The following is a 22,915-nucleotide window of genomic DNA, read 5'->3' on the forward strand; positions in this document are numbered from 1 at the left end:
GCAGCCTCTGGGCGGGACCGCGCATGCGCGCTGGCCTGGGCCGAGGAGGACCAACCGGGACGGCGGCGGCGGGACGGCGCTGAGGCGCGTCTACGCCTGCGCGGCCGCGCGCGGCACAAAGCGGAGGGGGCGGTGAGGCGGCGGCGCTTGCGCTCTGCGGGTGAGGGGCTGTGGCGCGTGCGCGGGAGGGGGCTGCTGGGAAGGGTCTTTCCCGCCCAGTAGGCGAGGCGCGGCGTCGCGTAACGGCCCCGGTGGGGGACAGCACCGGGGACCGCCACACCCGTCCGCCTCGGCAGTCCGCTGGGCCTCTGGTGCGTGAGACCAGCGGTGATGCTAAGGGTTAGTGCTCTGCTTGAGGGGGGCGGCGCAGCCCCGCCCGCCCGTAGCCCCGAGGCGGGAGCGAAGGGCGCTGCTGTGAGGGGGCCGCTGGCCTGGCCTGGCCTGACGGTGCCTGCCCCTCCTGCCCGGGAGGGCCGTGAGGGCAGCGAGGCGGCCTGTCCCCAGTGTGTTGAGCGCCTAGTTCTCAGGGGGCACAGACGGGATAGGGCGCCTGGTCTGCCATATGTCTGCTGAGGAGTCAAGGAGGGGATGGTTGTAATCGCTTCGTCCGGCTTCGCAGTGTTTGTGCTTCTCCCTGTAGTCCTGAGCACGATTACCGTGTCCCTCTGGGAACAAGGAAGTGGAGGGCAGTTGCTGGTGTTCAGTACTTAGAAATAAATCTTTTCAGCTCAAGCATGAGCGTGAAGTATTAGCTGGCTTGTACCACTATGTAGTGCTGCGATTAAAAAGGATGTGTTGCATTTCTTTTCTTTATACTGAAAGGCTTCTTGGGAGACTTGGGTTTATTACTGCCTTTTAAGAGAGAAGGAATAAGTGAAGTGCACCATAAGCTTTCAGCAAACCACAGGAAACTAGTGGTGGACCTCAGCTACCTTTGTGTGCTCAGACACTTGCTTTCTACCTAAAGGAAAAGATGTCAGTAGGATAGAGACAAATAAGATGCAATAAAAAAGAATGAAAGAAACACGTATCCGTGATCTGTAATAGATTATGTACTTTATTGCGATTTGCATCTTAAATTATAGAAGTATTAGCCAATTCAAGATTTCCTTAAACAACTTCCAAATGATATGAAGTGAACAGTAAAAAAAAAAAAATATTTTTTCACTTTAATGGTTTGAAATTTGGACAAAACGCACCCTGTTGGCATTACCAAATCAACAAGGACTTTTCCTAGTTAATAGCTGTTAATTGTCTTGGTCAGGGTTTGCCTAATACAGAGGCTAAATTGTTAAATTCTTTGCCTACTATTGAAGCAAATTAACAATTACATAGTGAGCAAGGGGAAAAGAATGTTTGCTTTCATAGGTCAGTCTCGGTTTCTTGGTGTCATACTTTCCCAGTAGACATCAGTTTGTTTGAATGACCTAGCTCAGGTGTTTTGTTTTTCTTCCAGAATGTTTTTGCACTTTTTACGTAGGTTTCCATCTTCAGATGTTCTTAGTTTTGTACTTGAAGTTGTAGAAGGAAAAGTGTTATTCATTGAAAAATTATAGGTTTCAAGAATTTACTTTGTAGCACATCTTCCTTAATACTCCCCAAATAATTTTAAACAAATAAATGCAAAGAACATGAAGAAATAACGTCATCTCTTGTGTAATTTGCCAGGCTAAAGTTTATTTTCTCTAATAACTGTTGACCTTCTGGCATAGTAAGATGTTTTGAGACCACATTTAGCCCTGTGTTTTCCGTACAGATAGTGAAATTTTTGGTGAAACTCAAGTAGATTACATCTTTGAACTACTCATGGTGTCGGTCATACAGTTAATTATGATTCTGTCTACAAAAATTAATGAATTACTGGGGTTTTTACTTTCTTTCCACAACATTCAGAAAAATCTGAACCTACAATTTTGCTACTCGATGCCTCAGACTCAAGAGAAACAAGTGCTTCAGCACCTTGTCAGAGGCTGACTATGATCCAGAACAAGGTGTTCTCTGCTCTTGGCTGATGGTCACTTGAGGCTCACAGGAAGATGGCACTGGTGGCAGTCCCCTCTCAACATTATTCCCCCTCTGTTGCCAGCAAAAATGAGTGTTCAAAAAAACATGCTGTACTTGAAAAAATTGTTCTTTGCTGCATCTGTAGTCTTGTGCACTTTTTTATGTGGATGTACAACTGGTTTGAGCTGGCATGGGCAGGGATGCGTGGGGTGAGGATCACAGAAGGGGCCAGGTTGGAAGGGAGCTGTGGAGACCATCTGGTCCAGCCTTCAGCTGAAGGTGGGGCCTTGGTTTGGGTTATCTGCTGTAACTCTTGGGCTCTCTGTGGCAGGTAGTTGATCCACCTGAAAAAGAGGGTGTGCTGGGTACTGATCCCAGTGCTCAAAATGGGGCAGGACTGCATTGCCCGCTGCCAGCTGTGTTTGTGGAATAGGGAAGATGGAGTGAGAGCTCAGATAAAACCTTCTGAGCAGCAAGAAACTATTAACCTGGCTTACTTGCTTGTGAAACTACAACCAAAGTCCTGTGATGTTTTATCTGATAGGTGTGGGGACAGCACAGCTAGTGTGGATTAGACAGGGCTCCTTACAGATTGCAGTAATGATTGCTGCTGCCCTTAGATCAAGAGTGATGGTTCCCAAACCCACTGTTGGTTCACAGGAGCAGTGTTGAAGTGCTCACCTAAGAAAGGAACCCTTTTTGTTTGAAAAGACTCAGTCATAGCTGCCAGGACAAACGCCGCTTTGGAAGGGGTGGGTGATTCAGCACTCCCTGCTTACAGCTGAAGCTGTGCCATTGACTAAGAGAGAATTCAGGATTCAGCACAGGACACTCAGGATTCAGTTATCTGGACACTCAGAGAGAAGGGGAAAATGTTGGTTTCCATCTCCATCCCAAGCATTAGCTCTGTATTTTACTCTCATATTGTTTTGAATAGTCTATATGTGGATCAGAAGTCAGATCTCGTTCCTCCCTCCTACTTGAGAGTCATAATCAATAGTGTAGAGAATCGTGGTTGCTTTTCTCTTCTTTCTTAGATAGTTATCTGAGCCTTCAAAGGAGAACGAAATAATGAAAGAACACCTCCTGTGTTGCATAAGTTGGGGGTTTGTCAGTACTTCAGATATATGGCAAGATTAAACTGTGAATTGTGAGATGGCAGGAATAATACTTGGTATTTTGTATGTGAATATATGCCAGGCTTTTGTGTGTGTGTGGTTTGTAACTAGGGAGCTGGACTGGGTGTGGCTGCCGTGGTGAGTCAAGGGTAGGGTAGTCCCTGCTCCTGTACCCGGTCCGAGCACTTGAGTCAGTGACAAGTACGTACAGCATTCCTTAAAAAGGGTAACTGCTGAGGCTGACTGCCCTTCTGTTTACACACATGGAGCTGGTAGGTTATTCAGCATTTTTGCAAAGCCACGTAGTGCCAGCTAATTCTGTAATGATCTGAAATGAATCAAAACTCATTGTTAGCAATTGCCATAATCTTATCAGTTACTGCAGTAACACCAACATTTCCATTGTAGCATAAGAGACATCAGTGTTTAAACTACACAGATTTATGTTCCCCGGCATCGTACAACTGTGTGAATGTAGTGTTGATTAAGCATTGTAGAGTAAGGAACACGTACATTAGTTTTCTTCACACTTCCCTCTCTCTGAATATTTTACTGGTTCTAAATTATCTGTCAATGCATGTCTGAAGTGTCTGTTGCTATGGTGTTTTGGTACTAAATGCAGAATTAAAAGGCTATGCAATATTGTAATAATGAGTTGCCACCTTTTGATGTAGGGCTGCCGCCTTTGATTAATACATTTTTTTTGTAAGCAAAGAGTACAGACACTGGTACTGTAGTGTAGAAGTAAACTGCCTCTATGGGGAAAGGGACTTTTCCTGGTCAGATGAAGTCAGAAGTACACATCATGTAATCTCTCACATATTCAGATACTGGCTACTTACTGGGACGAAATACAGTACGTTTTGTGCCTCAGTAGTCCCAATAAGTCAGGTAAATCTTGTGATCTTTAGCAGAATGATAGCAAAAGATGGGAACTAGAAGAGAAGGTATTTACGTCAGATATTTGTGTTACATCAGCGTGAACAAATATTATTTCTGTATATTTGACTCATGCCAGAGTCCAGATAGTGCATGACAAAGTGACATCACTAATACCCCTATCAACAGAGGCCTGCTCACTTTAAAAGTTCAATTAAATGGCTTCTGTGAAGGGTGGAATCTTATTATTAATCACCTTATATACATGTTACTTGAAGTTTTCTAGTTCATGGTTCACTCCAGTCTTGTAGGGAAAGCAGGAAGTGTACAGTCTTACTGAGAGAAGAAGTTACAAAGTGACTGAAAATCACATTGTCAAATCATTATGGCTATTTCATAGTCAAGAATCTTAAAAAAAGCTAGGAAAAGAGTGCTCATTCACAAACGTTAGGTTTTTAATGTTTTGCAAATATTTTGTGTCCTACTCTCTCCCCATGAGCGTGGCACTGAACACTGCTCACAGCTCGTGCATCCAGCCTGGTGCTGTCCCCTGGCTGGCTGGGCAGGAGCGCTGGTGATGCAGGTACGTCGCTGTGCACCTGAGCTCATGGCTGCCTTCCTCCTCCCTTCTGAAACTGCTACGTATCCTCTAACAGCTCTAATCTTTACAACACTTGACAAATACTACCACTGCCAGGACAAATACTATCGTGACCAGATGGACAAACATGTGATTTCAGCCCCGTTGAGCAAACAGATAGTAAAGTTAACTAACTTCCCAAACATGACAGAAGCCTTTAGAGTTAAGAGAGTAGAGACCCCAGTTCAATAGGGCACATGCTTAAATTCCTTCCTTTTAAACAATTGATGTAAACATCTGTGAAATGCTTGTGCTAGGAGGCTTTGGGCTTGCTGATTGCTGGTGTGGTGCTCTGATCAGCATAGCTCATGTTACAAGGACTTTCTTTGGAAAAGCTCCCCAATTGTTCAGACTGTTCCATAACCTACGTTTAAGCACACAACAAAGTATTAATACATACAAGCAGTTGTCATGGAGATAATATGATCCAAGGTTTGTTTTTTTTTTTTTAATGTATGATGTAAACTTGGCACGTCCCACGTGCCTTGTACAGACAATTCCTACATAACATTTCCTGCGTTAGGCATGGGATAGATACGTGTCTTTGCTTTTTGTGCCAGTGCACTACAGAGGAACCACTGTTTCTGGCTTTCAGATAGTTGGCTTTAGGAATGTGAAAAATGTAGGACTTGTAAGAGGTGTTTTTTTTTCAAATTGCAACATCTTAGCAAGGCGCTGCACTGCTCACTTCTGTGAAATCTCAAACACAATATGATGTCTGAATCATGGCTAAAACCTCTGCAGGATATATTTTCTCTCCTCATCTTGGTATATAGACTTATGGCAAAATGCAGTAACTAATCCAAAAGAAGGCAGCTGGCTAATGTAGCTGGGGAGGCTTCAGGGCCCTAATGAGGATCATTTGCCTTGGAACGAGACTGCAATCCTATTAAACGCCTATAAATCCAGGAGGACCAAGTGCTGTACCTGCAGACTTAAGGATATTAAGCCTGAGCTCTCCAAGACGTTTTGCCCTTGCTTGTGATAACATTTCTGCTCTTTAACTGTGCCCTTGCAAAGTGCTGAGACAATGGAGAAGTTACACGGTGCAGTTCAACCAAATAAGTAGGACTCTTCCCTTTATTCTGTGCCTCTTTTTCTTGTCTCGTCCTGGAGATCCTGTTACACTTAAGCCAGGCAACACCTATGTGATGTAGCCATTCTGTAGCCTATTTATTTGAGTGAATGAATGAGATTCTCTGCATATTATAGCTATTTCTTTTTTTTTTTTTTCCCAGATATTTACTCTTCAGTTAATACTACATCACAGTTACTGTCACAATGACCTGCATCTGGGCCAAGCGACTAGAGAGTTAAGCTGTAAAAGACTGCAGAAAAGGACTGCAGCAAGAAAATGTGAGGTATTCCTCCCTCGCTTTCCTGCCAGGTAACTGTGTATTTCCTTCATAGCACTGCCAGTATCTTGTAGTGAAGGAAGCATTAACCCGATTGGGGAGTACCCATGACTTCTAGAAATGTGTTAATATAACATCTGTGGTGTTTTGGAGAGGTCATGGATGTCTTGCATGACAAAACAGGTACACACAACCTGCTGAAGATGCCTTGGCTGAACTGCTGCCTTGCCATCCAGCTCAGTTCCAAGCAGTGCTGGGTCCTGGCTGCTGCTTAAATGCTTCCTCTGAATAGAGAGACTGGGGAGGAAAAATTTCTTTTGAAATCTATTTGTGTATGTGCTAAAGGACAAAGGAGAACTGTGATATATTCACTGCACAGGCACACTTATTCTTAGATCATGATTTCACTTCACTGTGGTTAACAAGTGTATTATTAGTAATAGCTAGTTACAAATAATAACCTGACCTTATTTTTAACCTAATACTGAATCAGATTTCATTGTAACAGGTTGATTCACTGCTGTGCTTTTTTCTGTGAATATTATCATTCAGAATTTCACTGCCTTTCATCTTAGGTATTAAAAATATGTGGCAAGTTGATAATTATTATTGTTCCAAATCTCGTTTGCAGCCTTACATAACAGTGTTCTCACCAACAGCCTTATTTTAAGGGTGGAGAGGAAGAACATGCTGTAGCAACCTGAAATGATTTGCACTACTGTAGCTGGGTTATACAGAGCCTAGAAAGAACTGTCTCTTCTTTTTTTGAGGAAAGTTTGAGAGCCAGTTTAATATTCATGAAAAAAAAATATATTAATGAAAACAAAAATGCATGGACTGACTCAGGTTTGGCGTTACAAAGTCATGTGTTGTCACCACACCTCAGTCCCGAGCGTAAGCATCCTTGGTAATCCTGTATTGCCCAAGCAGAAACTACTAGTCATGCCAATTCAATGACAGTCAAAACATTTGTGAGTGTAATAATAGTAAATATATAAACATGCAAAATGAAGTAACAGTGGCAAATTACTTGGAAAGAGAATATCCCCGGGTGGGTGGAACTACACTTGATAAACCTGAGCTTCCTCATCAGTAGCACTGTGTTCATAGGCAAAGTACTGACTCTCTGTTTTTCCTAGCTAAGACTATTTACCCTTCCAGCCCTGAGCTGGGTCACCTTTCCCCACCTTTCCTCATCACATCCCTCAAACTCATGTGACTTGGGAAGGATGAAAAATGGTTGGGAGAGGCAGTGGTCAATTCTGAGAGTGTTAGATACCTCCCTTCAGCTGTCACAAACTCCCCAGCTGCCCAAGTGCATGCTAAACTTGAGCTGTGCTGGCTGAATAACTAGCTGAATTTCACTCGTAGGCAGTAAGTGCATGTGAAAGCTGTCAGTCTCTATGTGTTCAAAGACAGGAGCTAGTACTAACCTTGCTTGCTGCTGTGGTACACAGAGATTTACACTCAGGAGTACGTATCTAGCACAAGGATAATGTTAATTTGTACACTTCACCAGTGTGGTTTTCCTCCTCAGATTACAAACTGAAAAGATCAATGAAATTATGACTGTTGTTTTCATTGGATGAATAATTACTCCGTAGTTAAAAGAAAGATATCAAGTGTATTATCAGAGAGAAGAACTGGTTTCAGAAAACTGTCATTAATTTGAGTAATTAGAATTTTTCAGTTCCATAATGAATGTATATTTATGACAGGACTGAATGAGTGGAGAGGCGATGCAGGGTCTGTCACAACAGTGGTTGATCTCAGTTGTGCAGAATGAGAGGGAGAAGCTTGCCAGCTTCACAAGGGAGGCTCTCTGTCACGGGATCACTGGCCCAGTGCTTTGGGACACTGCACAGCAAGCTTTATTTTGATTCACACTTTACTATCAAAAATAATCTTACAAAAACCTGTCTGAACTTCCTCAGAAGAATGTTTATTTCAGAAACAGCCCCTTTCGGGGCACCAAAGCTATAATACAAATTAGTCTCAATAGTGTAAGTGTTAAATCTACCATTCTTGTGTTGTAGCTGTTCCTAGATGAAGTCCCTCAACATACCTTTTCATAAATTCAAAAAGGTGTCCCTGCCCAAGGCAGGGCAGTTGGAACTAGATGATCTTTAAGGTCCCTTCCAACCCAAAACATTCTATGATTCTATGAAATTGACCTCTCTGTCCTGACTAGTTACACATCCCTTAAAAAAATGGTATATATTACAGTGGAAAATCATTCATATTCATCTTCTAGTAGTCAAAAAAATACTTTTTTGGTATGGCTACTACTCTAATTTTTTGACAGTGTCCAACTGGAGTCAGGCAAATGTACCAAAATCTATCAAGAATTACTCATGTAGATAATATACCAAGTGAAAGAATTTCCACAATAAAGGTGTGTACATTATAGTAGCCTTGAGATAGGGCTGACTTCTTCCAAAACAAGTTCTTCTGGTTTTATGTGACTATTTAATGCACTTCTGTGTTCAAGAAAATAACTCTTGCTCTTACTCTGTACTATGAAACCAGTATAGCAGGAGGCACCATGGGCTGGGGAACAGATCAGGAGACAGGAGATGTCTCTTGCATCTGTTTAAAGATTTTTCAGGACCATTTCAACTCCCACTTCCCCTTCTGTGAAGTGTTACAGCTACTATTAATTTTTCTAGTTATATGAGCAGATCTTTTTAAACTGAAATAGACTTTCTTCAAAATATAAGGTATCTTTAACAGAAAGTCATAACTTTAGGTGAAGAAACTCATTATTTTCTTATGTCTGTGAACAAAATAATTCCTGGGCAGTGTCACTGAATGCAAATACTTGCATTTTGTTGATCTGTTTTAAATGTAAATGCTTTCTACATATCATCCAGAATAAACAAGGAATATATTCCTTTTAGAGAGGATAGCCTCTAAAAAATACTGACAGAGAGTATCTATAACGTGGCTTTTCACTTACCACATTTCTGTTCCCCCTTGGGCCCCAAAAGATTCTGCAATGTTCAGTGGCTTGCAGGCACAAGGTAATTTCCCTTATCCTGAAAGGCAGCTGTATCTAAGATGAAGTCAGAACCACAGCAGTGGACAATGAGGTTTCTAGGTGAGGGAGTGACTAACCATTTATCCACTTGAAACTACCAATACATGTGTTTAAAACAGGGGTGCTACCAGCACAGGACAGCTTACTGTCAAGCGAAACCATGTCTGTAGCAGATGCTGGCAGTCTGAGTATAACACCTACCTGGGCATCCAAATCACTTCTAGTCCTTTTTTTTTTTTATGATGGGATTGTGACTTGCACTTTTTTGTTTTTGTAATTACAGAGTGGAACAGATGGTGAGAACTTAAAGAGCTGCATCCATTAAATTAAACTAGAGAATGTTTCCACATTATAATTTAATATAATGGGATTTTACTTCAGTGAAATAAAACTGTGCAGTCTAGTGCTTGGGAATGTTTACTATATGAGAAGCTTCACTGTTAAAAGATTTCACTGAGTCATGCTATGAGTCTCTGCCAAATACCAATCATATGACCAACCCAGTTGAAAAAGGGTGTTTCTTCATGCCAGTATATTTCACATGCCACCCTACAGTGAACCTTTTTTCGACTATACACCTGTGGATTTTATGTAACACCAAAGGGGGACAATGTAATCTGACTGCATATGTTTAAAATAGAGTAGACACTAGCAAGCAGAAGCTAGCTGGTCTAGCATTAAGAATGGTGTAACAAGAAGGGTTGGGTTTGGTGTGATTTCAGAGGTAGATTTAAGGCAAAAAAAACCCCATTGATACTAGTAAAAATCAAAGAATGTTTTGCCAGTTCCAGGAATCAAGATGCTCTTCGGGTAGCAACCAATTTCAAAAGTTCAGAGAACAAACTTCCTCATTTCTGTTGAGACAGGGTTTTGAATTACTATAGTTAAGACAGAAAAAGAAAATCTAAAAGTAGAGGCATGAATTTTATAAGCATCAGCGGACACTGCTAGGTTTTCCTAAATCTCAGAAAATATTTCTACTTAACTGTAAATATTTGAGTGAAACTTGTCTAAGCTACGTTTTGGGAATCCTGTATTTTCCTACTGAAATGTTTTTTATCCATAGAAAGTTACAGCAAATGTTTTGTACTAGTGATTCTTTGCTCCAGCTGTAGATACATACTACTCGTCTCCCACGCAGCTCCACCATGGCTAGCAATCAATACATTGTCTTCTGCATACAAAGGCTGTTCCTCTAATAATCAGACACTGGGACAGGGATGAAGTCATTATGGAAAATAGTCCTAGAAAGAACACAAAGACTCACAATGGGCCCAAGTGTCTGCTCCAACCCTTACTGCAACTAAAATACGCTAGAGATTAACTTGCCTCAATGACTAATGAATAAGAAAGTTAAAGGGACGAGCGCACATGCCATAGAGAGTTTAAATTACACTTCCCTTCAGTGTAATCTGTGAAATCACTGTTATGCTGCATGGGAATATCTGAGAGGTCACAGAGGATTATGTGGACATTTATGTTTCATTCTGGCTTAAGTGTGTTCAACTCCAGTGATAGCAACAAAATTGTTTCCATCTTCAGTAATGCTGCATTTGCTTCTAGGACTTAATGAAAGAATAATACGTTTATTAACTGCACATATTTATCTCTCGCTGAGATCTCAGTTTTTCAAATTTTCAGCATTCAAGTACTGAAACGGCATTACAGACATACTGAAGCTTCTCTGCCTGGTGTATGGAAATGAAAAATAAGATGATTAATAGTTTCAGCATATAACATCCCACCTCTCTTGGAACAAAAGCAGAACATTGCTTTAATGGCAACGGGTTTTGCCAGGGAACCTGATATGTGGTGCTTAAGTCTTAACCTACCGCTGCACGAGAGGAGATGTATCACTCCCGTTTCCCTGTTTCCCTTTCTCAGCGAATGAAAACTTTCACTATACTTCCTCTATAAGCTCTCAGTGGAGGAATGTCTCCTGCGCTGGCTGTTTCTCACTCCTCTACTTTAACTGGTAGCTTATCCTTCCTCCCCATGAAATGGTAGGGACTTCTGGGTGGGAGATACATTCACACAGTTGAGGTAAAGCCTATGGTGTCACTGAACAGCTTCTCCTTTGGCATCATATGCTCTTCAAACTGCAGCAAAATGCAGTCTATGAGATAATTAGCAGCTGTATTCAAGTGACTCGAGGGAATATTCCGAGTTCTGAATTTTGAGAGGGTGTTTGCATATCTGATGTAATTTTGTCTCATCACAGTCTGCGTAAGCTTTCTATGCAACAGAACAAAGGAAAGAATTAACCAATGAGTCCAAAATACTTACACGAGGAAAATAACTATTTTGTTTCAGCTGGTGCATCTTTTTCTCCATTAAATCTGAAGAATGCCATTGAACAGAGGTTTAAGAAGTACAGCTTTTACCATCAGTAACACCCCACAACCAACAAGAAAGGGATCTGTTTGCAACACTTCAAAATAACGCTTGATGTAAGTAAGGTACTCTTTGTCTAATGCAGTCTCTGAAAATCAGTCTTAGTTGATTATAAGGTCTTCTCTGGCTATTCTTTTAAAACCTGATAATTGTTTGTGTCTGAACAAAATGAGTACATTTCTAAAAGAATTCAAATATGAGTTTTTTATGGGGAAAACATCAAATTTTAATACAAACTCTAGCATAGTACTTTCTATCAGTAGCTCTCAGTGGGCTTTGCAAAGACAGTACCACTTCACAGAAGAGGAATCTGACATGTTCGGCGATGAGATTATTTACCCCAAACCATCTCAGCACAGCAAGGAAGGAACATGATCCAGACGTCTTCTAGGCTAGTGTCAAATCCAGTTGGCCACTTTAAATGGAAAATATTATTTATTCTTGGAGGATATGCTAGCTCTGTCTCCCTTTCACACCATTTTTTTTTTTTTGAGCCTCATAGGTACTGGTTTTCTTTCTGGAATCTTCAAGGTATACTCTTCCATCTCCTGAGCTGGTATGCCATGAATAAAATCTGCTTTTCTGAGCTCTAATTCTAACCCCTAGCCCATGTAAGCTTTTTCTGGATTTGGTGACTTTAAGCCCCCAGTTCCCTACTTACTCTGAGACCTCAAAATACATTTTTAGATAGGATTATATGGGAAAATGCATTAGGAGAGGAAGAGATCTTAAAAATAGCCTAGCATCTAAATCTCGATGTAGTCTCTTCTAATTGTCCCAGTATTTGAGCGCAGGGCATGGAGCTGTACTAGCCTAGTTGGTGAGGATGAGCCATGTGTAGGACAGACACTTTACAACTACTTACAAATTTATGGAGCATTCTGAAGTGTTGGTTACACCCGAGTGACGTCATTAAAGGTTTATCTATAGTAAATCTGCTTTCTTCAGAGGGCCAGCGCGGCTTTTTCACACCCACACGTGATAACCCATAAAACAGCTGTTACAGTTAGAATCTGTCAGTCCACGCTTTATTAATCCTGCCACAGCAGGGGCATCGCTCCTGCCTAAATGGGCTGGCAGCAAAGCACAGGCCAGAGAGCATCAGAAGGGCTGCACTATCCTGATGCTTAAGTTTAATGAGCAATAGTAGACTAAATAGGAAGAAATGAAGATGTGCCCCAATTGTCCTAATTTTGATGGTGTGACTTTTTGTTATCCAAAACTCTGTTCATATTTCACGATTTACTTCCTAATTCCTATGATAAACAAAGGCTTCTAGACTTCACCACTCATAAACTCTTCCAGTTTCCTTATTGTATTAGCTTTGCTGCTCAGCAAGATTCCTCACATACTTTAGAGACACCTTGCAATACCAGATAATGTAACCATTGGGCAGAAATTGCTTCTCCCAAAAAATACAGGATGGACAAGAAAGCCCCAATAACACTTTCCATATAGCCCCCATAACACAGCTTCTGTGTAACCCAAACTCCGACCAGTTTCAGTTGAACATGTGGAACAGCAGTTTAGCTCGCCTCCACTATGTATTTTTCTAGTTCCAGCTTCTTCTACCACCTCTGCAGGTAATTTATCCTCAGTTCACACCCAGTGAATACCAACAATCAAGGATACTGCCTGGCCTCTTGAATCACACGGTAATTACTTGGCTGTTAATGAGTAACTGTTTGTCTTGCTGCAGACCCATCATCAATCAGGGCTGGTAACAGAAAACAGCAAGATAACTATAACATACCTATTAATTTTCTGTTAGGTTTTTTTGTTTGTAATTTACATTCGCTGAGTAGATTTTCCTCCCAGAAATGCATGTTTGTTTTCCCTAATCTTACATTATTATGCAGGTTCCTCATATGTTATCTATGTATACTAATCCCTGTAGCATGTCATTAATTCATAGTACACTCAGTTAATTTAGACATAGATACTAGGCAGAAACATAATTAAAACATGACTACAGTATCATTGCTATGCAATTACTTTTTTTCAAAAATCTTTTATTTGGATAACGAACGGGCCAGAGTCATTGTAGGGGGTTTCAGTTTGTAAAGCCAGGGCTGTAGTTTTGTGTCCTGGGTGAAGCAGCCCCTCTTTTCCCTGTGCCCCTCTCGCTCTTCCCTTCCCAGGCTACTGTCTCAGTGGTGCCACCGCATCTTCATGAGGCTGTCGTGCAGGAAAGGGATCCAAGTCCAAAATAACCATCTTTGGTCAGGTTATTTTAGTCCAGATTAAGTCCTTGACCGGGTTCACTGCGCAACCCCACGTACAATTACGCCAGCACAGCTGAGGGAAGTATGTGGGACTGGAAACAAACAACATGACTTTGGGCTGCATAAGGCCGCGCTGCTGCCAAAAGAAACATTAATCAAGCTGTACCGAATATTTGTTTTGAAACAATTTGGAAATAAAGTTTCAGAACATTAGTAGATGAAACATGTTGAGGTGCTGGGATAAAAGGCTGCTGCCAAAGCTAAATATGGCTTCTAATTACACAGAATAAACGGAGACAAAATTAGACTCTATGAAGTCTAAATAGTTAATTTCACAGTGAATATTTAAATACTAGATATTTAACAATAAGACATATTAAACAAATATTTTTAAATCCTTCATGTCTGCCATCCTGCTCACCAAGCTACAACCTATAATCACTGTTTAGGAGTTAAAGGGGTTTCCTGGGCAGTGGACCATTAACGCCAGCATCTCCTCACATCACTGTAAAAGTGCACCACAAGGAGCTTTTGGCCCTTCTCACTTTTCCACATTATTTTTGTTAATGATGCTAGGGCTGGAAAACCTAAGAGCAGAGGTAGTTGTGAAACCATGCCCTATAAAATTCTGTTGTTTAAAGTGTAGCATATAAGCAAATACCTTTTGTTCAAACTGTACGTAATGTTTTTCATCTGGCAACTGTTTTCCCTTTAAATTATAAAATGTTAAAAGCTGAACTAAAAATAATCCCGTTGGCTGTTCCAGTTCAGGAAATTTCTATGAGCCAAGTTTTGTTGTTTTTTTTACTGACTGTTATTCCAAATATAAGTCAGCTCAGCAATTGCTGACATCACAATCATGACTGGTTTTGTATAATCTTCATTTATTTTCTTTTATTTTTGGAAACTATGACAAAACATCAGCTGGAACACTCAGTCCAGCGTTTTCTTAACATACCTGGAATAACACAGCGGATGATCATCTGCAAGAGAAATATTCCAAAATAATGCATAGACCCCCAAAGGATGTCCCGTAATCCCTAGCTGGAAGATCCTTTTACAAGTGAAAAAGTTTTTTGATGCTGGTGTTTAAAACAGAAACACCATTAGACGAGAAAAGTAGGAAAGTGTCAACATGAGAAGTCTTTGAGGTTGGATCCTGCATGCATTTTCCCCCTCCAGCACTTACTGTAGCTACAGGTGTGTAGTCTCTAGTTCAGCAGCGTGGTTAAACCTACAGTCCAGTCATCCTGCTACAAAAGCGGGTCAATGTGTGCTTGAACCCAGTGCACTTGTAGTTGAATATGTGCTCAGTTGTTTTGCTAAATACAGATGAAACACTGAATTTAGGTCCAATCTAAAAATATCAAAATACAAGACAGCAGATTAAAATTCTGCTAGCTTTGTTCTATTTAATTTTGGAAATACTCCCTCAAAATCAACATTCAGTTTTCCGCTGCAATGGTGCTGATTAGATTCAACCCCGTGAAGACACACAGCTAATCCAGCACCAACATGTTGTAATTACTATGACAATTTTATGCAGCAATAAATATTTTAAGAAAACCAGTTCTCACCTTCCCAAATCCTGGACCATTCTGATTCTTCAGGCATTAGAAACAGCATTTCCCATCTTTTAGTAGTTCTACATCTTTATTATTCCCTCTGTGCTTTGAAGGAGAATTTAATTTTGTTTCTTGTAAGAACTTGGCTTTCAACTCTTGTAAGAATCTGACAGCAAAAAGTGACATTATCTTTTAAGTTATATTAAAGAATATTTTCTCTTAAAATTATATGTCAGCATGTAAAGTAAATCTGTTATTTAACAACTCAGCTAAATACCTCATGAGTAGTTCCAAGGATAATGCCAATTGTATACATGAAAAATGGAGTTTGTCAGCAAAGGACACAACCAATAGTTTCAAGTCCTTAGCAGCAAAAAATACCGACGCTACAGCTATATAAAAGCCACCTGACATACAGCCCTCGTGTTTACAGTCACCTTGGGATTTCCCTGTGGTGCCACTATAGCTTTGTCAGTAACGGGTCCAGTGATGACATCTCTGCGCAGCATCTGGACTGATGAAAGAAATCCTGTGGATTTCAGAAGGCTCCACAGCCACACCTGCTGGCTGGCGGGCTCAGCGCAACGCAGACGAAGCGAATAGTAATTTTTAGAGAAATCACTCCAAAACAATGCTTAATGCCTTCTCACACCGCGATACCCTCGGTATGTCACAAAGAAAGATGTTAAATGGTTTTAAAAGTATTCTACGAAGTGCTGTAGGGAGGTTCTTGTAAAAAGCTCTTTGTTCAACAAGTTAAAAACTATAGATCACAGTGATTTCTCCTCACTCTGCAAAGGGCCAGAGCTGGTGCTTTTCAATGACAAAATTTATCCCTCATGAGGAACAGGCTCAGCACAGTAAAGACTTGGCCAGTGTCTCTGAATCCACTCTTGTTTGTGTAGGAGAACACGTAGTTAATGTTTTGTGAGAGATCTTACAGAACTTTAGGGAAATACAGGCTTTTGGAGACCTTTTGGGACATGTTCAGGCTCCTCTGAGTATCTCTGCTGCACACCCACACAGACCGAGGACCATTTGCAATCTACAAGAGTGACTAGTTTACCAGTGTGCATACAGTTATCAATTTATATCTGTTCATATCATTAGATTATTCATAAATTCATACCATTAGGTTATTAAGAATCTTTTAATCTAGTACTGTTCGGTGTCTGTTCTCTACTTAAATTATCTCTTTTTTTTTTGTCATTGCACCTACTTCAGTAACATCTAGGATGTCTGGATCTTATTCTGTTGCTGCGTAACCTAGTTCACAGTTTTTGGCTCATCTTTCTGAATTGGTACAGCGGGTGGGTGGAAGGTGACTTATTATTTTAGCTCCCAGTTCTAGGGTAGGTAAGGGCCCCAGAGTTTTATCTAAATTATACTGGAGAAAATATTCCCTTTAGGAGCACTTTGCTGGTGGAGGACTGTCCCAAAATACTCCTCTAATTTGTCAGACAGGGGTTATGAATGGACTATTGAAGTAGCTGTGGCAGCTGTACGTCCACTCAAGGCTTTTTCACCTCCCATGCTGCACCTTTCTCTCTATAGCCAGTGATCTGTCCCTATATCTTTATTTCCAAATTGCATTTAACATGTGTTGCCCTAGCCTTTACGCTTCTGTGGATGTGATTCACATGCACAAACAAAGCCTGAACTGCTTACAGTCATGCAGCTTTTGAGCATGGAATAGGAAACAAGAGACAGGTACCATAAGATCATCAACTTAGATCTTCTGGCCAGCCAGGAAAATGTAGTATCTCTGCCTACAGATTCTTCCTCCAACACGTAACGTCTTCTCTGGGCATATCGGAAGATACAATGGGTTTGCAACCCAGCTCAGGTGGGTCCAGGCTCCCTGACAGCAGTGTTTCCAGAGCTGATTTTACCTTATCTCACATTCATACATTCCTCTTCTGCATACCTGAAGGATATCACCCAACTTTAAGACTGCATGCCTGGAGCTTCTCAAATTAAAGGGCCCAGGTGAGAAAGGTAGGATCCCTTTCCCCAAAACCAGAGACATTCCTTCATAAGCAGTTTAGAACATCTGATTTAAGAGTTTAATTATTGCCTAACTGGTGTGATGGGAAGCATTTTCCGAGGATCTCTGCTTCTCTCCGTTGACTGTTCAGATGAAAAACTATTCTTCTAACCTACACAAATAAAACTGATGTCTGAAAGAGATGGGTTAATACTGCTTTAAATGCATAGGAAGAGATGAGCTTCCTGTATCATGTCCTCACTCTGAAAGAACATCCTCCATCCCTCCATTTCCGTACCATTTCCAGCTACCACAGCTGGATGATGGTGGCCACTTCCGAAGTGGGTCACTGTGTAATGTCCCATTACGCTGTCTCTGTGTGATTCCTCTTAAACATGGGAAACCTAAAATAAATCCAAATAAACACACTAAGACAAAACAAAATAAATCCTTCTGGAAGCTCTCAAAATGTTTATGAAAGGATTTTGAAGGGTTAACAAAGACTTCCAAGGAATCAAAGTAGCCTAATGGATAAACCGCTTTCCCTTTCTTCTCTCATACACTTCAAAGCTCCATTTCATTTTAAGTATTAAACATAGTTGTCATAACTTAACACTGTCTGAAAAGATATCTGTAACACAAAGTCAACCCATCATCAACAAAATCGATGACTCTAGAAATCTAAACACATGTCCTGCTACAACTATCAGAGATTTGGAAGGACATAACAGAACCAGAGAGGGAAGGAGTAAACCCTTTCCAGTGCTGTAATTCAGCCACGGGAGGAAACTTGGCCGCTGGTCTTTACTTTTCCCCGTCCCCCACGAATGAATGAGATCTTTCATTTCTCTGCAGCAACTGCATTTTCTATTGCCAGAGAAAGAATGAGTCAGAAAAGCTGCTGGCGAAAGCTTCGCTGGTCTTTACTCAACGGAGGGCTTCATCATTTTCTGTTGGAGTTTTCATGGTGTTAATAGGTTATTAGAAATGCCTGGTATCACCACGAGCATTCTGGATTTGTAAAAGAGCTTTTTGCTTGCCGTTTATTTTAAGACTTAATGAACAAGCTCTCTTTGTGGAAGAAGACATTTTAGGTATGCTCTTAAAAATGAAATAGAGCAAGCTAGTAAAAAAGAAAATGCATCTCAATTAGATTATTCTTCCTCCATCTGTTCTCTCAGATCTTTTTATGACAGGAAATTGTCTATTGGATTTTTGATTTTACTTAATGGAAATGGCAAAACCTAAATCCATTCCTGTTCCCACTGACATCAGGGGAAACAAGATTCAATGTCTGAACAGAACACACTTTTTTTTTAAAGCCATTAGTGTCTGCAACTGCATCTCAGTGAATATAGTAATTATAACATCCATGAATGTAAGTTCACTTAAATACTTACGAAACTGTGGACTGACACTTACACTCCTGAATCTCCCTGGCACTTCTGAAAATCCCAACTTCTCTAATTAGCGATTTCTGATGTGCCACATTCTTCATGTGCAGACATCCCAGTTAAACCCACTGAGCTCCCCATATGAGTTAGGGCAACAGACTGTAACTGAATGGGGTTTCTAATAGGAAACAGCAGCTCCAGTAAGGCAGTGAGCTGGGGAAACCTTTTCCTTGCATTTTTAGGGTGCTGGACTTCAGGAAGTACCATCCCTGAAAATCCTGGGCTCTTTATAAAATACTCTGAAGAAGAGGTGCCCAACTTCTTGACGAAAAGGACATTATGAACAGATAATAAATCAGCTGGTTAAAACAGACACAAAGGTTGTATACCACATTCTTATTCTAGTATCCACATGGGGATGGCTAAAATATATTAAAAATCTCTCATCAAAAAGCCTGCTGTGTTCAAAACTGAAATGAATCCAACTATGCAACACTGCTGTACTCCTCTCTGTGCTTCCTCTCAGAGGAGAAGGATATGTAAAAGCAGATCCTTCCCGCTGACTCATTCTGCACTATAAACTATGGTTGAGGTTTGACAATAAAGGAACTATCCTGGCTTGTTAAAAAACTATTTACCTGCATGTTTATAGGTCAACATTACCAGAATAACTACTGTGGTGTACTGCTGTTATTATTATTACTAAGAATAATAGTAATCAATATCTAACAGCATGAATGAGAGCATACAGACAGGAATTATCACTCCTCTCCGCAGCTGCAATCCTCCTCTACAGAATTTTGTAATAGTAGGTGGACAACAACAGAATTTTATAAAATACAGAATACAATCTTTAGTAGGAATTAATTACACACTTGGAAAAACTTCCAAGTTCCCATGTTGTTAACCACGTGTGCTGGATCTCCAAAGTTCCACATCTGGCTGTCCTCAGTTTTACAGCATCTTCTCGTGCACTGCTCCTCAGGGTTCTTCAGACAACTGTCATCACTGATCATCACAGGGGCTCAGTGCCAGCACTGCTGGACATTTTTGATATGGATACTATGGAAAATCATCTGCAGGGCAAACAGGCACAGGTTACCTAGGAGTAACAAATTACCATATTCTAGAGATTTATAAAAAAATTATGACTGATCTGTTTGGTTTCTACAGTGCTGTATTGAAAGATAAACCTTGCACTGCTTTCACTGAATCTAGAACCAGAGCGTAACAGTGTCTTTGACCTTATATGTAGGCACATTATATGTCACCATTTTAATTTAGCTTTTATATGATTATTTTCCTTTTGCTAATGTTGCATTGTATGCAGAAGTTCCTGTGCAGAAGACGACTACTCCTATTTCAGCTGAATTACAGATGCCACCCTCCCCCAGAAAAAAAAAACACATCTACTTTCCATATGTGGGGTCTTTGAAAACCATTTCAGGAGCTCTGTACCATCATGTAACCACATAATCTGTACAAAGATCACCAGGGGTAGCTAATGGTTAAGCAAAAAACCCCCAAGAGAGTTTAACAAGAAGCAGGTTCTATTAGCTTTAAAAGTTCTCAAGGAGTGAAAGCATGGACTGAAAAAACCCTCCTGCTACTTCAGAATTGACTCTGTGAGGCACACAGTGTCCTCATTTCCCAAAGTCATCAATGTCCTGATACTACTACAATTAGCAACTGCTTAATGTAGGTAATGAGTGAAAGAGAGCAAGATTGCTGCACAGTGCAGGACGGGTTGCTGCACAGTACCCCACCCATCAGCTGCAGGACAAACCAAAAGTGATTAAAAGAGATGAGTACTCCTCCGATCATCTAGTCCGATGTCTTGTTTCAGTTCTGCAGATCATTTCAAGCCAATTGGAAATCTTAAACTATTATTATGAAACAAAACCTTTCTCAATAAAGAATTAACACTTTCAATATCTGTATAACAAAACACTACAAAAAATAAGAGTTGTGATCTGAAAGTGATAACATTTTATTTATGTTCAGTCTTCCAGGTGAGTTCTTACTTCGTTGTTGTGAAGGTACTTGATTGCTTGGAGTATTTTTAAGCCTTTTATTATCCAACCCATGGCAGTAATGCTGGAGCTCATCTAGAGCTGTATGATTGATAAATTCAAACACCAAATCTTTTTTTTCTGCCTAAATACATGAATCAGGTTGACAATATTCTCATGATGAAATTGCTGTTGGTAAAAGAAAAAACCACGCTCTACCACGGCTTTTTATTTCAATTCATATAGACTTCCTCTTTAAAAGGTTGATAACAAGAAGTATCATTTCCTTAATTAAAGAAGATTGACATTATTTTGAAAATATGCTAAAAGTCTTGGTTTCTGCTCTGTCAGCCTTCCTCCAATATTCGAATCTATCTACCAAGGTATTTTTCCCAGTGGATCTCCAGGCTCCAAACTAATACTGCTGAGCCAGGAATACAGCAAAGAAACAAGCAGCTCTTCTCTCTAGCTTAAAAAATATCCTCTTGAATGCATTCTGTTGAGACTAATAAATCATAGATAAGAACTCACAAATTAAAATAATCACATTAAAAACATGTACCATTACACATTGAGGTCCATTTACCATTTAATTTTTACATTACTATCCATTGATACTTTGAAGCAGCTCTAGGTTAAAACCAAAGCTAGTTTTAACCCAGTACAAAAGTATCTGTCCTTTTAATTACCTTTTTTTTTTTAATTGAGGGCTACACTCTCCGTGGTACCACATCTCCTTAATGGCACCGAGACCCAGGACATCAGTCTGCATTTAGAGGTAAGGCCTCCACATACACTAACTTCAAGAGAAGTTGTGGGACCCATATGGCAAAATGAGCCATTATGCCTAATTAAAAATTGATACGAACTAAATTTTTAAAACATTGTTACTGCCAAGAGTGGAAGTGGGCTGAATATACAATATAAAATTAAGAATCCAAATGTATAACTGTGTAATCTGACTACAAATTATTGTTCCCATACTTTGCAGAAGTTCAATTATGTCAGAGTGAGCTGGTATCTCTGGCTGGGAGAAAATCCAACACGATCTACATCCAAACTAAGATTCTTACAGACCTTTTGTGGACATAGGTCTAAACTGAAATATTACCACTGAGATTGTAGGGGAGATCTCCCCACTGCACCATAACAATGCTGAAATATTTGTAAAATATTGCTGAAAATTTCGCGAGGAAATATTTGTAGATAATCCCTCTTCTGTTTAGGGATGGCACAGAGCTGGTGTAATAAATACACCGCCCCTCTTGCAGCCAATGTGCACGGAGGATCCTGGGCAGAGAGCCAGGGCAGAGCCTTGTCATCCACAGCTGACCAAAAAGGCCACCTGGGGAAGCTGGGGCAGGACACAGCGGGAGCTGCAGAGCCGACCTTTGGCTTGCAGAAGGGGAAGCCTGTCAGCCAGTTCTGCTTTCCCTCTCCCACAGCCTGATGTAGCTGAGGTCAGGCCAGAGCTCTGGTATGGAAGTACCCAGAGTAACAACACCCTGGGCAGGATAATCAGTAAGTCACCAGAACTCACACATACTCTTCCGTTACTTAGTTTAAACAGGGATTGCTTTTGCCAACATAATTTCCAAACTTTGTCTCCACATTTTAAATTTACTTTAGATGCTCATTTTACTTTGGCAGCAAAGCATTTTAGCAAGAATTTATTTTCATGCTTTTTTGTGCACAAAGCAGCCTACAAGTCACCACATACCCCGGCAACAATGCAGGTCTAATTTTCAAGCCATCCAACCCGGCCTTGAACACTGCCAGGGAGGGGGCAGCCACAGCTTCTCTGGGCAACCTGGGCCAGTGTCTCACCACCCTCACAGCAAAGAATTTCTTCCTCAGATCTAATCTCAATCTCCCCTCTTTCAGTTTAAAACCGTTCCCCCTCGTCCTGTCACTCCATGCCCTTGTAAGAAGCCCCTCTCCCGCTTTCCTGTAGCCCCTTCAGGCACTGGAAGGTGCTAGAAGGTCTCCCCGGAGCCTTCTCTTCTACGGGCTGAAAAGCCCTAACTCTCTCAGCCTGTCTCCATAGCAGAGGGGCTCCAGCCCTCTGAGCATCTTCGCGGCCTCCTCTGGACGGGCCTAACGGTAGTTTTGAAAACGGCCCCGCCTGCGGCCTGGCCCCGCCAGCTGCGCGCCGGGCTCGGGGCCGGTGTCGGCGGGGCCTGCGGAGCTGCGGCGCCGCTCCAGCACCCGCATCTCCTTGCGGCGAGCGCTGCGCTGAGGCCTCGGCCGTCGCTCCAGGCAGACAACGTGCGCAGCGGTCCGGGCGCCAGCACCGCCACCG

At 41.2% G+C, this 22,915-nt stretch overlaps 1 protein-coding gene across 4 annotated transcripts in view; it reads left to right on the top strand.

Annotated features, from left to right (window-relative positions):
* The first annotated feature begins 56 nt into the window (after window positions 1–56).
* Window positions 57–22,915, top strand: part of UBE2B (ubiquitin conjugating enzyme E2 B) — a 34,778-nt gene continuing 11,919 nt past the window's right edge. Inside the window, exons 1-4 of one of the 4 annotated variants that reach the window (XM_068408724.1) lie at window positions 57–160; window positions 5,880–6,028; window positions 11,350–11,486; window positions 21,322–21,391. The gene's annotated coding sequence lies outside the window, so the exon portion shown is untranslated. Of the gene's footprint in view, window positions 161–210; window positions 340–5,879; window positions 6,029–11,349; window positions 11,487–21,321; window positions 21,392–22,915 lie in introns of those variants that run through there. The other 3 variants (XM_068408723.1, XM_068408725.1, XM_068408726.1) reach the window with 3 other exon arrangements.

The sequence above is a fragment of the Nyctibius grandis genome, chromosome 10 (genome assembly GCF_013368605.1).
Source record: "Nyctibius grandis isolate bNycGra1 chromosome 10, bNycGra1.pri, whole genome shotgun sequence".
NCBI lineage: Eukaryota > Metazoa > Chordata > Aves > Nyctibiiformes > Nyctibiidae > Nyctibius > Nyctibius grandis.